Source organism: Sus scrofa, chromosome 1 (genome assembly GCF_054392235.1).
Source record: "Sus scrofa isolate SSC_HxYL_T2T_F1_AM1 chromosome 1, Sscrofa_HxYL_maternal_Yorkshire_Landrace_v2.0, whole genome shotgun sequence".
NCBI lineage: Eukaryota > Metazoa > Chordata > Mammalia > Artiodactyla > Suidae > Sus > Sus scrofa.
Window position 1 is genome coordinate 127,159,365 of NC_139383.1, and position 12,161 is coordinate 127,171,525.

At 35.2% G+C, this 12,161-nt stretch overlaps 1 protein-coding gene across 1 annotated transcript in view; it reads right to left on the minus strand.

Annotated features, from left to right (window-relative positions):
• Nucleotides 1–296: 296 nt before the first annotated feature.
• Nucleotides 297–12,161, minus strand: part of LOC110261071 (uncharacterized) — an 856,894-nt gene continuing 845,029 nt past the window's right edge. Inside the window, exons 23-24 of the mRNA XM_084969796.1 lie at nt 4,292–4,428; nt 297–3,403 (exon numbers count right to left, since the gene is read on the minus strand). The gene's annotated coding sequence lies outside the window, so the exon portion shown is untranslated. The remainder of the gene's footprint in view (nt 3,404–4,291; nt 4,429–12,161) is intronic.

Genomic DNA, 12,161 nt, shown 5'->3' on the forward strand with positions numbered 1-12,161 from the left:
TTATTTTGTCCACATATGAACACTCAATTATATCATCTAAGATTTAAACACTATCAGATCATGCCTAAGTATTCTACATTCATCTTTCAAAAGAAAAAGACCATAACCTATTGATTTGATAATTGTATTTCTAGGGAAATACCTTTATGAAGTAATCCTAACAGAAAAAGTTTTATCCATGAAAATGTTCACTGGATAATTACACATAGTATTTGAATTTGGAAGCATTATAATTATCAATATAATACTTGCAGAGCAGAGTGAAAAATAAACATATTAAATAAGAAAAGATTATAAGGATATAGATGATAATCTTTTAATTAACATTTTATGTACATTCTTAATGAAGTCTTAAATAAACTTTAGCTTTTAAAACAGGTTTAGATTTACAAAATTGAGCAGATATAACAGATATTTCCCATATGGCATTTTTTCTGATGTTTTTCTCATGTTCAGGCAGAGCTGTGGGCTTGGGGGGGGAGGTCAGAGGTAAAGTGTGAATTTCATCACATCATATCAAGGGTACATACTGTAAAACTGATTTATGTCTGCTGATGTTGATAGTAATCATCTGGCTAAAACAGTGTTTATTATTCTTCTGTACTGTAAAGTTAGCCACTGCTCTTTTAAATTCTGTATTCTTTGGAAGAAAGTCATTAAGTGCAACTATACTTAAGGAACGGAGAATTGTATTCCGCCTCATTTAGGGTGGTGTACTTTCAACAATTTTATAAAACTTCCGTTTGAGAGATTTGTCTGTTTTCTCCCACTTGTTTTTATTAAATTATTTGATTATATCAGTATGAACTCATAGATCTGCCCTTTATACTTTGGGTTATAATTAAACATTATTTTCTTTATTTTGTTGCTCAAATTTTTGTAGCTTTGTCCATTTATCTCTTTCAGTTGACTCCTCTGTTGCTTTGAAATCACCCTATCTTACCTTCTTAGCCACTCACAGAATTGCTTTCACTAAATTGTGCCTTTGCCTTCTGCTTAAATAAAGGGAATCTACAGGGAAGGATGTGGAGAAAAGGGAAAGTTTGTGCACTGCTGGTAGGAATGTATATTGGTGCAGCCACTAAGTAAAACAGCATGAAGTTTCCTCAAAAAATTAAAAATATTAACTACCATATGATACAGCAACTCCACTTTTGGGTATCACTCTAAAGAAAACAAAAAGACTAAAAAGATATATGCTCCCCAATATTCATTGCAGCATTATTTATAACAGCAAAAATAAAAACAACCTAAGTGTCCATTGATGGATAAATCAATAAAGAAAATGTGATACATTTATACAATATACTATTACTCAGCCATAGAAAAGAAAACAATCTTGCCACTTATGACATAGACAGACCTTGAAGATATTATCCTAAGTGAAATACATCATATAAAAGTGGTTGGAAGGGGACAATTAGGTAAAAGGGATCAAGAGATACATGCTCCCGGTACAAAACAAATAAGTTATGAGGATGTAATGTACAGCATGGGGAATGTAGCCAATAATATTGTATTAACTTTGTGTAGTAACTGATAGCAAATATACTTATTATGGTGATCATTTCAAAACATATACAAATGCTAATACACCTCACTATACACAAGAAACTAATAGAACGTTGTATGTCAAATAAACTTCAATTTGAAAAAAAAAAGAAAGAAACCTTGTTCAAGCCTTACAGAGATCCTATTTTAAAAAGCTTTTTAGTCTGTAAATGAAAATTCTTAATCAAAAATTCAATGTGCACCTTAATTGGAAAATACACTAGTTATTAAAGCATAGTTGATATGAACAAATAATTGGCCAACAATAGAAAACCTTTAAACACAATTTGTTTCTGTGCATTACTCACATTTCCCCTGGAAACACTAACTGCATATACCAAGAAAGTTACCTTCCCACATGAAGTCCGTCAACTTATATGCAAAAATAAAAATAGATTTTTACATCAGCCATCAGAGAAGTCCATATACTGTTGTGCTCTACAATTCTTCTTGAAATTACTTGCTATTGCCATGAAATTTCACTCAAAAAAACAATAAACCTTTCACAATTTTTCATAGAAGTTGTTCAAATTTATTTATCAATGCTCAAAAATAAAGCTCTTAATATTCAGGCTACTTGCCACTATTATCATGTTTATGAATTAATTTAAAAATCAAAACTTGCATTTTTGATTTTTAAATTAATTCATAAACATGCATTTATCTAATAACCTATCATTTATACTCTCCAGTAAATTTAAATTAGGCAGGACCACCTGCCTGGAGATAAGCGTTAAGAAAACCATCCTTATAAATCTCTAATTTGATCTATACCAAATCATTTTATAGAATCAAAAAGTCTTCCTAGATTGGCCAATTCTCCAATGAACATGCTTATCTGTAATTCTAATCATTAAAATATTTAAGCTTTTCCAAAGCTTATTTATCTTTCAAAACACTTCCAAGCCCACATTATTATCTAGAAAAGAAAAGAAGTTTGAAAGAGGGAGGGAACTTGTGTATCGGAAGAAGCTATGAAATAATTCAAGCAAAAGAAGACTGGCATTCTCAACAACTAAATCTCATCATAATAGTTAGCAGTTGAAACTAACTTCAATCCAATTTAATTCAACAAATATTAACTAAGCATTCGCTTCTGTCTGGGGAACTTGTTTGGATTTTTGCCTTCTGTCGAAGAGTGTCTAGCAAGTGATCATTAGGAGGTTGAGTGAGTGGCTGAAACAGAATCAAAGAAGAGAAGTCAGAGACGGCTGTAGAGGTAGGAGGTGGATGATTCTGTAAGCCTCTGGCTTCCACTCTGAGTGAAATGCAGAGCCATTGTAAGGTTTTGAGCAAAAAGAGTAACATGATCTGACTCGTGTTTTAAAAGCATTACTTTCACTGTATCTTGAGAAGAGAAATCAGTGAGAATATTAGCAAGGAGATTCTATTGGAGGTCATCACAAAAACGCAGATAAGAAATGATGGTGGACTGGAGTTCCCGTCGTGGTTCAGCGGTTAACAAATCCAACTAGGAACCATGAGGTTACAGGTTTGATCCCTGGCCTTGCTCAGTGGGTTAAGGATCCAGCATTGCCATGAGCTGTGGTGTGGGTCACAGATGCGGCACAGATCCCGTGTTGCTGTGGCTCTGGCGTAGGCCGGGGGCTACAGCTCTGATTTGACCCCTAGCCTGAGAACCTCCATATGCTGCGGCATTGGCCCAAGAAATGGCAAAAAGACAAAACAAAAAAACAAACAAACAAAAAAAACAATGTTGGTGGACCAAGCCAGGGTGAGGCAAGTGGAAGTGAAGATTGAGTCAGAGGGGAATTTCTGATTGATGGGATGTGGAATGTCAACAACAGAGGATTCAGTCCAGTAATGACTCCTTGCTTTTTGGCTCCATCACCTGGAAAAATGAAGTTGCTATTAGTTGAGATAAAGAAGGTTTTAAGGAGGAGCAGATCAGTGGTTCAATTTTGATATGTCAAGTTTAAGATTGCTAAAAGAGACTGCTTGTCAAACTGGATAGGAATAAAACCCCAATATCCATATATTTTCCCCAAATAAATCTCTCTTGTAGGAAAAAAGGAGAAAAAACATAACTGAATGGCAACAAATCCATTCCTTCCAATTACCCTAAATAGTTTTTAATAAAGACAAAACCAAAATAAAGATCACTGATTTTGAAGCTCTTCAGAAAAAAAAAAAAAAAGTGTTTCTATTCACATAAAATTCCATATGCTTTTAAAATTTTAAGGAATAATTGACTTTATCACTAGAAAGAGATAGAGCTTATTTGGAAAAAAATGAAAAGAAAAAAGACTGTTCAGGTACAATGATTTGGATGTTCACAAATTAGATTCTGTACATAAAAAACTTTTTGGTATCTGAAAAATTAATCTCTGCTCAGTGTCTGAAAGTTATACAAATGCCTATTGAAAAATATTTTAATAATGACAATTTGAATTATATGAAATTGTCAACATTTTTGTGTCAGTTTTTGAGCTGCAAATACAGCAATTAAATATGATTCAATTTAATGTATCATGAAATTGAAAAGAGACAATCACATATTAGACAAAGGACATGCTTCGGTCATTATTTTCTGAACAATAAATATTGATTTTCCATTGCTAACACATGGGACCAAACAGTAACTCAGTAATTCTTTTCACTGTTTTCTTAAATAGCCACTGTCAGCAACATCGCTGACAGATGCTGCTGGATAAACAAAACAAAGATGAGGGAATATAGTGCTTAGAAATCTTATAATGAAGATGAATAGGATACTTACTAAGGTAATTGCACCAGAAGTTAGCATAAGATGAGTAGGACTCCAAAATGGGAATTTCCAAATTTAAATGGGTAGTTCAAGAATGTTTTCATATGTAAGAAGGTACACCAAACTGGAGGTGGAGAGGTGCTCTAATGCTGCCAATGAGAGAAAAAGAAATCTAAGATACAGTAACCTTGAGCTTTAAAACTGTATTTAAGGGTTTTATAGGAGAGACGGATGAGGGGTCTTGTGAAAGAAGAGCTTCTAGGAAGTGCTTTGGCCTAAAATGTTCATGAAAAGAACTAAGAGTAAATAATATATCAGGGCTGAGAAATGCTTACTTAGCACTGCTAAAGAATTCCCAACACCTCATTTATTTGTTTCGTAAAAGCAGGAGAGGGTAGGGAGGGAAAAAGAGAAAGAGAGAGACTAGTGAGCACAATGGTTTGAATTAAATTCTCTTTCTAGAATACTACTCAGACTAAAACAAATAAACAAACAAACAAAACAAGGGGATAATGCAATTCACAGTAACATGGATACAACTAGAGATTATCATAGTAAGTAAAATAAGTCAGAGAAAGACAAATGCCATATGATATCACTTATATGTGGAATCTAAAATATGGCACAAATGAACCTATCCACAAAACAGAAACAGATTCACAGACAGAAAGAACAGACTTGTGGTTGCCAAGGGGGAGTGGGGAGGGAGTGGGATGGACTGAGAATTCGGGGTTAGTAGATGCAGACTCTTACATTTAGAATGGATAAACAACAAGGTTCTACTGTATAACACAGGGAAGTACATCCAAGTACCTGGGATAGATTATGATGGAAAATAATATTTTTTAAAATGTTTATATATGTATAACTGAGTCACTTTACTACAGTGCAGAAATTGGCACAATATTATTTAATAAAAAAATTAAATTAAAAAAAAATCCCCCTCTCTTTTCAAGTCAGGTTTGGAGCTAGCATTTCAGAGAAAGAAGAATTAGCTACTAGTCAGCTGGATTTTTTTTCCCTTGGGACTCAACCCAAAAACAAAAGGTTTTACCTTGGTTTTTCATCAAATCATCAGGTGGAAGAATCTACTGGCTCTTTGTCAAAGGAGAAAGAGTGTCAGCCTCCCATACCTACCGGGGCACGCTGTAGCAAGGAGCATCCCTCTTCACAGAAAAACTGCCCAGCCATGGAGTGGGGTAGGGAAAACAGAAACCATGGGGAGCTACATATTTCTAATTCAAGCTCTATGTAGTCAAAAAAATCATCACTCTTCGTTAAACAGAGGTAACATTTTCAAAGCTTAGTGAATATTCTTATTAGAATTTCTGAAGCCAGGATTCCTGTCCAGCCCACACAGGGTGAGATAATTATGGATAGGACTAGGGAGGTCTGGGCCCCAGGACTCTAGAATATTCAGATGAAGCCTGATAATATACAGTCAGTCTCACCTAGATTCAAATGCCAACTGTACCCATTTCTAGCTGTGTGATCTCGAATCAGTGATTTAATTGTTCTCTAAAATGCAAAAAAATTTTCATACTTCATGCATTTATTGTGGGGATCAATGGGGGTAACAGATGTGAAAACTTTTAGCATATTTCTATGCACACAGTAAGCATTCAATGACGGTTTTTTCCTCCTTTTCCATTCTTGCAGGGAAGTATCCTACTAGAAAATACGTAATGCAGGACTGTGACATGAGAGCCTTCTAAGTACCTTTATATCTAAAAAGTTGCTCCAAAATGGTGAGCAAAGTAGGCAGGTGCAACCTGCTTTAGCTAACAAGAGGACAAATGTCCTCGGGCAGCCGTTGGAACAAAGGCTACCACTGACCCCTTCTGACCATGATAGGGGATGTGAAATGATTTCAAAGGGAATTTATTTGTCCCTTGAGAAGCAGAAGTGGGAGTAGAGAAGAAGACAGAAATATTTGACGGTGTTACATCAAACATATGATCTTGCCATTTGGAGGGTCTGTTTTCAGCTGGAGTTTCAATCAGGAAATTACTGTTTGAGCCAAAAGAAGTAACTGATTCAGCCAACAGAAAGACATTTGACTGTTCCCATTCCCACATCTGGAAAGCATAACAGGGCAGACAGACTATCAAACACAGAGTCCTAAGAACATAAACGAGGGATGCCCAGGCCCTGGACAAGCCTAAAGAGAAAAGCCTCACACATTGACACATAATTAAAGATATTTTACAGAGCAGATTAATGGAGACTAGATTGCCCTAAACAGTGCAAGTTGCAATAATTTGTCACTAAAATCTGAGCTTTCAGAAATTCATATTGGGACTGAGAGGTCTTATGGAAAGAGAATAGGATTTGGACATCCTGGATTTTAATCTTGGCTTACACTTAGCACCGTAAGTTGATGGGGACATGATTTAACCTCTCTGAACTTTGATTTACTCAACTGGAAGGTGGTAAAATATGCCCCTTAAAGCGCTGTAGTGGGGGAGATGCTGCTGTGGTGCAATGCGATCGATCTGTGGCATCTTGGGAACACTGGGAGGCAAGGTTTGATCCCGGGCACAGTGGGTTGAGGATCTGCCATTGCCACAGCTGCTCCCTGGCCCAGGAACTCCATATGCTGCCAGGCAGCCAAACAAAAAACAAAACAAAACAAAACAAAACAAAGCTGTAGTGGGGAGTGCATGGGCTTGTTTTTAGAAAGTGCTAAACATAATGCCTGACAGAAAGTAGTAAATGAATAAATTGTGGTGGTGGGAGCAGGACAGCAGCAGCCGTAGCAGTCAAACCAAAAGATGGAGAGGGAGTCCTCAAGGTGGTCAGCAAATACAACTTCTGGAGTGGTATGTCCAGGTCAAAACCACTCAGAGGATGCCCAGACTTGAGGTGGGGAACCCCCCTTAGTCTCTATAACCAAGCAGCAGGGCTGAGGCCAAAACATTAGCCTGATCAAGATCAGGGGCCAGCTGGAAGGAATGGAATGGAAGCAAGACAAGGATGAAATAAAAAGGATCCTGGGACATTACTGAGAAAATGGCTAAATGGAAAGTGAGTCTGCCTGGATCACAACTCTGACACTAGCTGGTCGTATGACCTTGACAGGTGCCTTCATCTCCCTGCACCTCAGTTTCCCATTTGAAAAATGACAGGATTATACGGTTCATTTGGACCATCTCTTCCAGCCTTAAGCACTGTGCACAGGACCTGAAGCATTTCCCCAGACTTCTGCATCAAGGCAACTTGTAAAACTGGAAACAATACAGACAAAATGGAAGAAACATATCCTCAGACTTTCCTTATAACTTTTTGCCTAGAATAATGAAAAAAAGATAAATACCAATATCCTAAAATATTTTATAAGTTTATTCCAAATATTATAATGCTTTATGGAAGTCTAAGGCTTTCTAAGTCAAAACAAAACCTATTTTGAAAAAAAAAATTATTCTTCATGTTTATATACTTCTTAAAAGTAAAATGGAGCCTGGGAATTTTTCCTCTGAGATTTCTAAAACAGCCAAAAACAAATATAACTTCTTTGACAAATAACATTTTTGTATTATGACAAAAAAAAATTCATGTCATAAAAATCTAATCTTGAGAAAACACATACTCTGTTTGCATAAAATAGCAATAATGGAAGCAGTATCTATCATTTCTGTCATTTGCGCATTTAATTGCTTTACCAACAGCTCTATGTGAGGACATGTGATAGACTTGAAAAGGCATTTTACTCTCTTCTTTGGGATTAAGAAAATTAAAGTAACTTTTAGACATGATGCAATGTCTAATTAAGACAGCAATTCTTAGAGTTATCTTTTGCTTGTGACTCCACCCAAAAACCTGAGAATAAGCTCTACCTGTCAGCCCTTGCAGGGCTAAGAGTGATATCAAGATATAATTGCCTTTTCCAAGGCTTTTGTTCACCTATGTAAGATTAAAAAAAATTATTAAGTTTTTTTAAAAAATCAATTATATATTCATTATATCTTTTCCTCTAAGATTGGTCTTCTTTAGATGTTGTAGCTATATAGCTAAATAGCTCTTCCCAGATTCTCTGGAAATTAAAAAAGATGATCAGAAGTTGTCTACTGAAAAAAAATGGTAATATCTTCATCAATGGAGAATAACATCATCTCAAAAGCTGTCCAGGGAGTTCCCGCCATGGCGTAGCAAAAATGAATCCGACTAGGAATCATGAGGTTGTGGGTTCGATTCCTGGCCGTGTTCAGTGGGTTAAGGATCTGGCATTGCTGTAAGCTGTGGTGTGGGTTGCAGACATGGCTTGGATCCCCGGTTGCTGTGGCTGTGGTGTAGGCCAGCAGCTATAGCTCCAAATCGACCCCTAACCTGGGAACTTCCATGTGCCACGGGTAAAGCAAAAAAAAAAAAAAAAAAAGAAAAAAAAATTATAAGCAAAAGCACTTTAAAAATAACTTTTAGACTTGCAAATCTCTGAGTTTTATATAAACCTACATAATAAAAATTTAACAGCCATGAGATATTTGAAGATTTTGAAGTAGTTTATAAATCAAAAACATATTCAATTGTTTAATATTTTAATGTTTTGTTATATTAACAATAGCTAACATTTGCTGATCATAAAATAAGAATTTAGCCACCATATTCAATACCTTAAACTGCATTAATCCAAATTAATCTTCATATAACCCTCAGAGCATAGTTTTATTTATACCCATTTTATAGAGGTTAACTCCCCATAACCATACACACTCTGGGCATCTTCAAACCAAAAATATATTATTCCTAACTCCTATGATCTTAGTTTCTGGCTGTTCTTTTCCTTCAAAACTAACCTGAGCTTTGAATCAAGAACCTAAGTTGATGACTAGATAACAGAAAGATAATTAGAGTTAAAACGATCACAGAGGTTAGATGTTGGATGTGCAGTTCTTCTGGAAAATATCTGTTTTCATAGGATCCTTTAAGGTTTCATGTAGTGAAGTATCTATTATTATTATTAACATTATTATTATTACTATTATTCTTCAGTAGGAATGATGAATTTTGGACATCATTGAAAGATGTTTGAGATCATTGAGACTGTAAGCCTTTAAATACTCCCCAGATAGATAAATGTATTAGTCAGGATTCAGATTGCGAGTGACAAAATTAATTTTCAAATCTCACAATTTCCATAACAAGAGAAAACTGACAAAATAACTTCTTGATTAGGTGGATAAAAGCTCTGAATGGAGGTTCTAAGTCAGATGCCCACCACTGGATAATTAAACTGTGAGCAGGGAAGGGGATCAAGAGATTTACAGGCCCTATTCATTCTCTAAAGGATGCTCTTTATATTATTTCTCATTTCTGTTAATCTGGTTTAAGGTGGTTGAAAGGGAAATATGGCTGAGCAATACTTCTTTAAAAATCATGTGAATTTGATTTAAAATGTTTTCAAATAAGATGTTATGGTTCCGATACAAGACAAAGTTTTTAACTTGAAGATATTTAAAAATGACCATTTTCACAGTGAAATAGGATAGGGTACATTTCCTCAGACTTAAGACAAAATTTTCTACCCTAGCATTCCCTAACCATGGTAACTTGGGTAAGCAGCTATCTCTCCATCTAGCATGGTCTTTGAGGCTCAGAGAACTTTGATATTTAAATAATTTCAATTTCTCCTTCACAGAGCAAAAAAAAAAAAAAAAAACGCAACTAAACATATAAATTGTGCGTGTGTGTGCGCACGCGCGCACACACACACACACACTCAACTTCTCCAACTGACTTAGAGGAATCCATGAGGCCCTTAATGGATAGGCTCATTTCTTGCTGTAGCCCGGACACTGCTCAAACTTGACTCAAGCTGTGATGCATTTGACTAGGACCACATTACTCGGGGCGATACAGAAGAAGGATTGCTTTTTTTCTATTCCACTTCCAGTTCAGTCCCAATTTCCTTTTCTCTCCTGATATATTTCTTTATTGCCTTCCAAATTCAGACTCTTACTCACAGGCCCCATCTTTTATTCATGAACATTAAAACCAAGCCATTGTTATCCTAAAACTCACTTGGAAGTGAGAAGCAATGGTGTTGGGAGGGGACTGTGAGAAAACCCCAGCATCTTATTTTATCTCTTATCTGCTATAATGTCTTAAGTGATACAGCTCTCTCTCAAGTTCTTCTTTTGTGATGTTTTCTGTAACAGAAGGATGATAATGCAGTTTTAAAGAGAAGAAAAAGAGACCACAGTTAATTCCTGTTCAAAATCTCATTTCAAGAGAAGACTGGGTTATCCTGACCATAGATCAGGATTTGATCCCAGGAGAGGGCCTAGCTGACCTCAAAGAAGCTTCTTGAAGCTAAAGTCCTTTCAAGCTGTCACTAAAATGCTGACCAGGGTTGTACTCTAAAGCACTGCACACAATCCTCTCTGAAAACCGAACGTGTAGTTCGAACATTATAGAGCTAAGCTCTTTAGAAAACAATTGCAAAGCTGCTGCAACACAAATTAACTTATTTGAAATTTAAGTAATTGCTCAATAAAGTTTATTCTGGATGAACATTGATTTCCCATCAAGTTTTTTTCAATTTTTATAATACAGTTTTTCAGCCAGCTTTCTAGCTCTCTGATCTTAATAAAATTACCATTTACCCAGATCTCTCATTATGCCCTTTGCAGACCCTTTCTGCTCTTGCCTTTGTGCCTGGAGCTGTCTTTGGGTGGCTATACCAAAAGCTGAAAGAGATAAACAAAAACACGTGTATAAGGGAGAATACCAAAAAAATCTCTCAGAGGGGCTGAATTTTAATTCCAGCCTCACCTCTTTCTAGCCATTTTATATTGTAGGATTACCTTTTTATATCTGTAAAATGGGCACAGTATTTGCCTATTTTACTTCAGTAGAATAATTGCATGGTTTAAACAAAAACACTAGGCATCTTTGATAAAATGTGTTGTCTGCAAATAAACAGAAACATCACACACACACACACACAGACGATGCAGCATGAAAATTTTACTTAACATTTTTAGCATACTTGTATTTTATATACATGACATATATAATACATACATACATATATAAATTTATTTTAAAAAAGAATGAGGATTTACTTTCCAAAAAGTCACAGAGACTTAAAAGAGCTACAAGCCCAAAGTTCATTATTTACTGACAAAATCTAAATAACTGTTAAATAAATGCTATATCCACAAATATACTTGATTAAAAATGAAGCTATTTAGAATCATGAAGAAATATTTTCTTTGCTAAATTTTTTTTTTTTAACTTTTCAATATGCTTCTCTTACCAAGACAATCAAAATGTACAAGGCATGTCTTCTCTTTGGAAGCAACTCTCTTTTCCCGGAATCAGCACCAGATTTGATTTAATTGTTCAAAAGCAAAAATAGTTTTAAAATGAAAGTCAAAGACCTCTCAACATAAAATAGTAACTTTTCTACAGGTCATCACTTCTCCAGACATCCACTGGTTTAAGTACATTTTTTGCTCTAGAAGTTCCTTTATTGGCTGGTTCCCTGAACAAGATGTGAATAGTTCTTCAGTAATGCAAAGGACACTTATACAAAATCTCTTTTTTCCTTAAGTTATTTCAGAACTAAATTGGATTGAAAATATATTGATTTGAAGCAGCCATATCCTTCTTTTTTTAGAACAGATTTTAAACATTCCTTACTTTCAATTTTTAATTTACCTTTATTAAACTACAGTTGATAGTATTTTTTTAGAAACAATTCATTCAATTTAAAATCAAAAACCTAACAACTCTAAAAATGGGCAAAAGATCTAAATAGACATTTTTCTAAAGAAATCATCTAGATGGCCAATGGGCAAGTGCAACTCAAAACCACAATGAGGTATCACCTCACACCTATCAGAATGGACATCATCAAAAAGTCTACGAACAACAAATA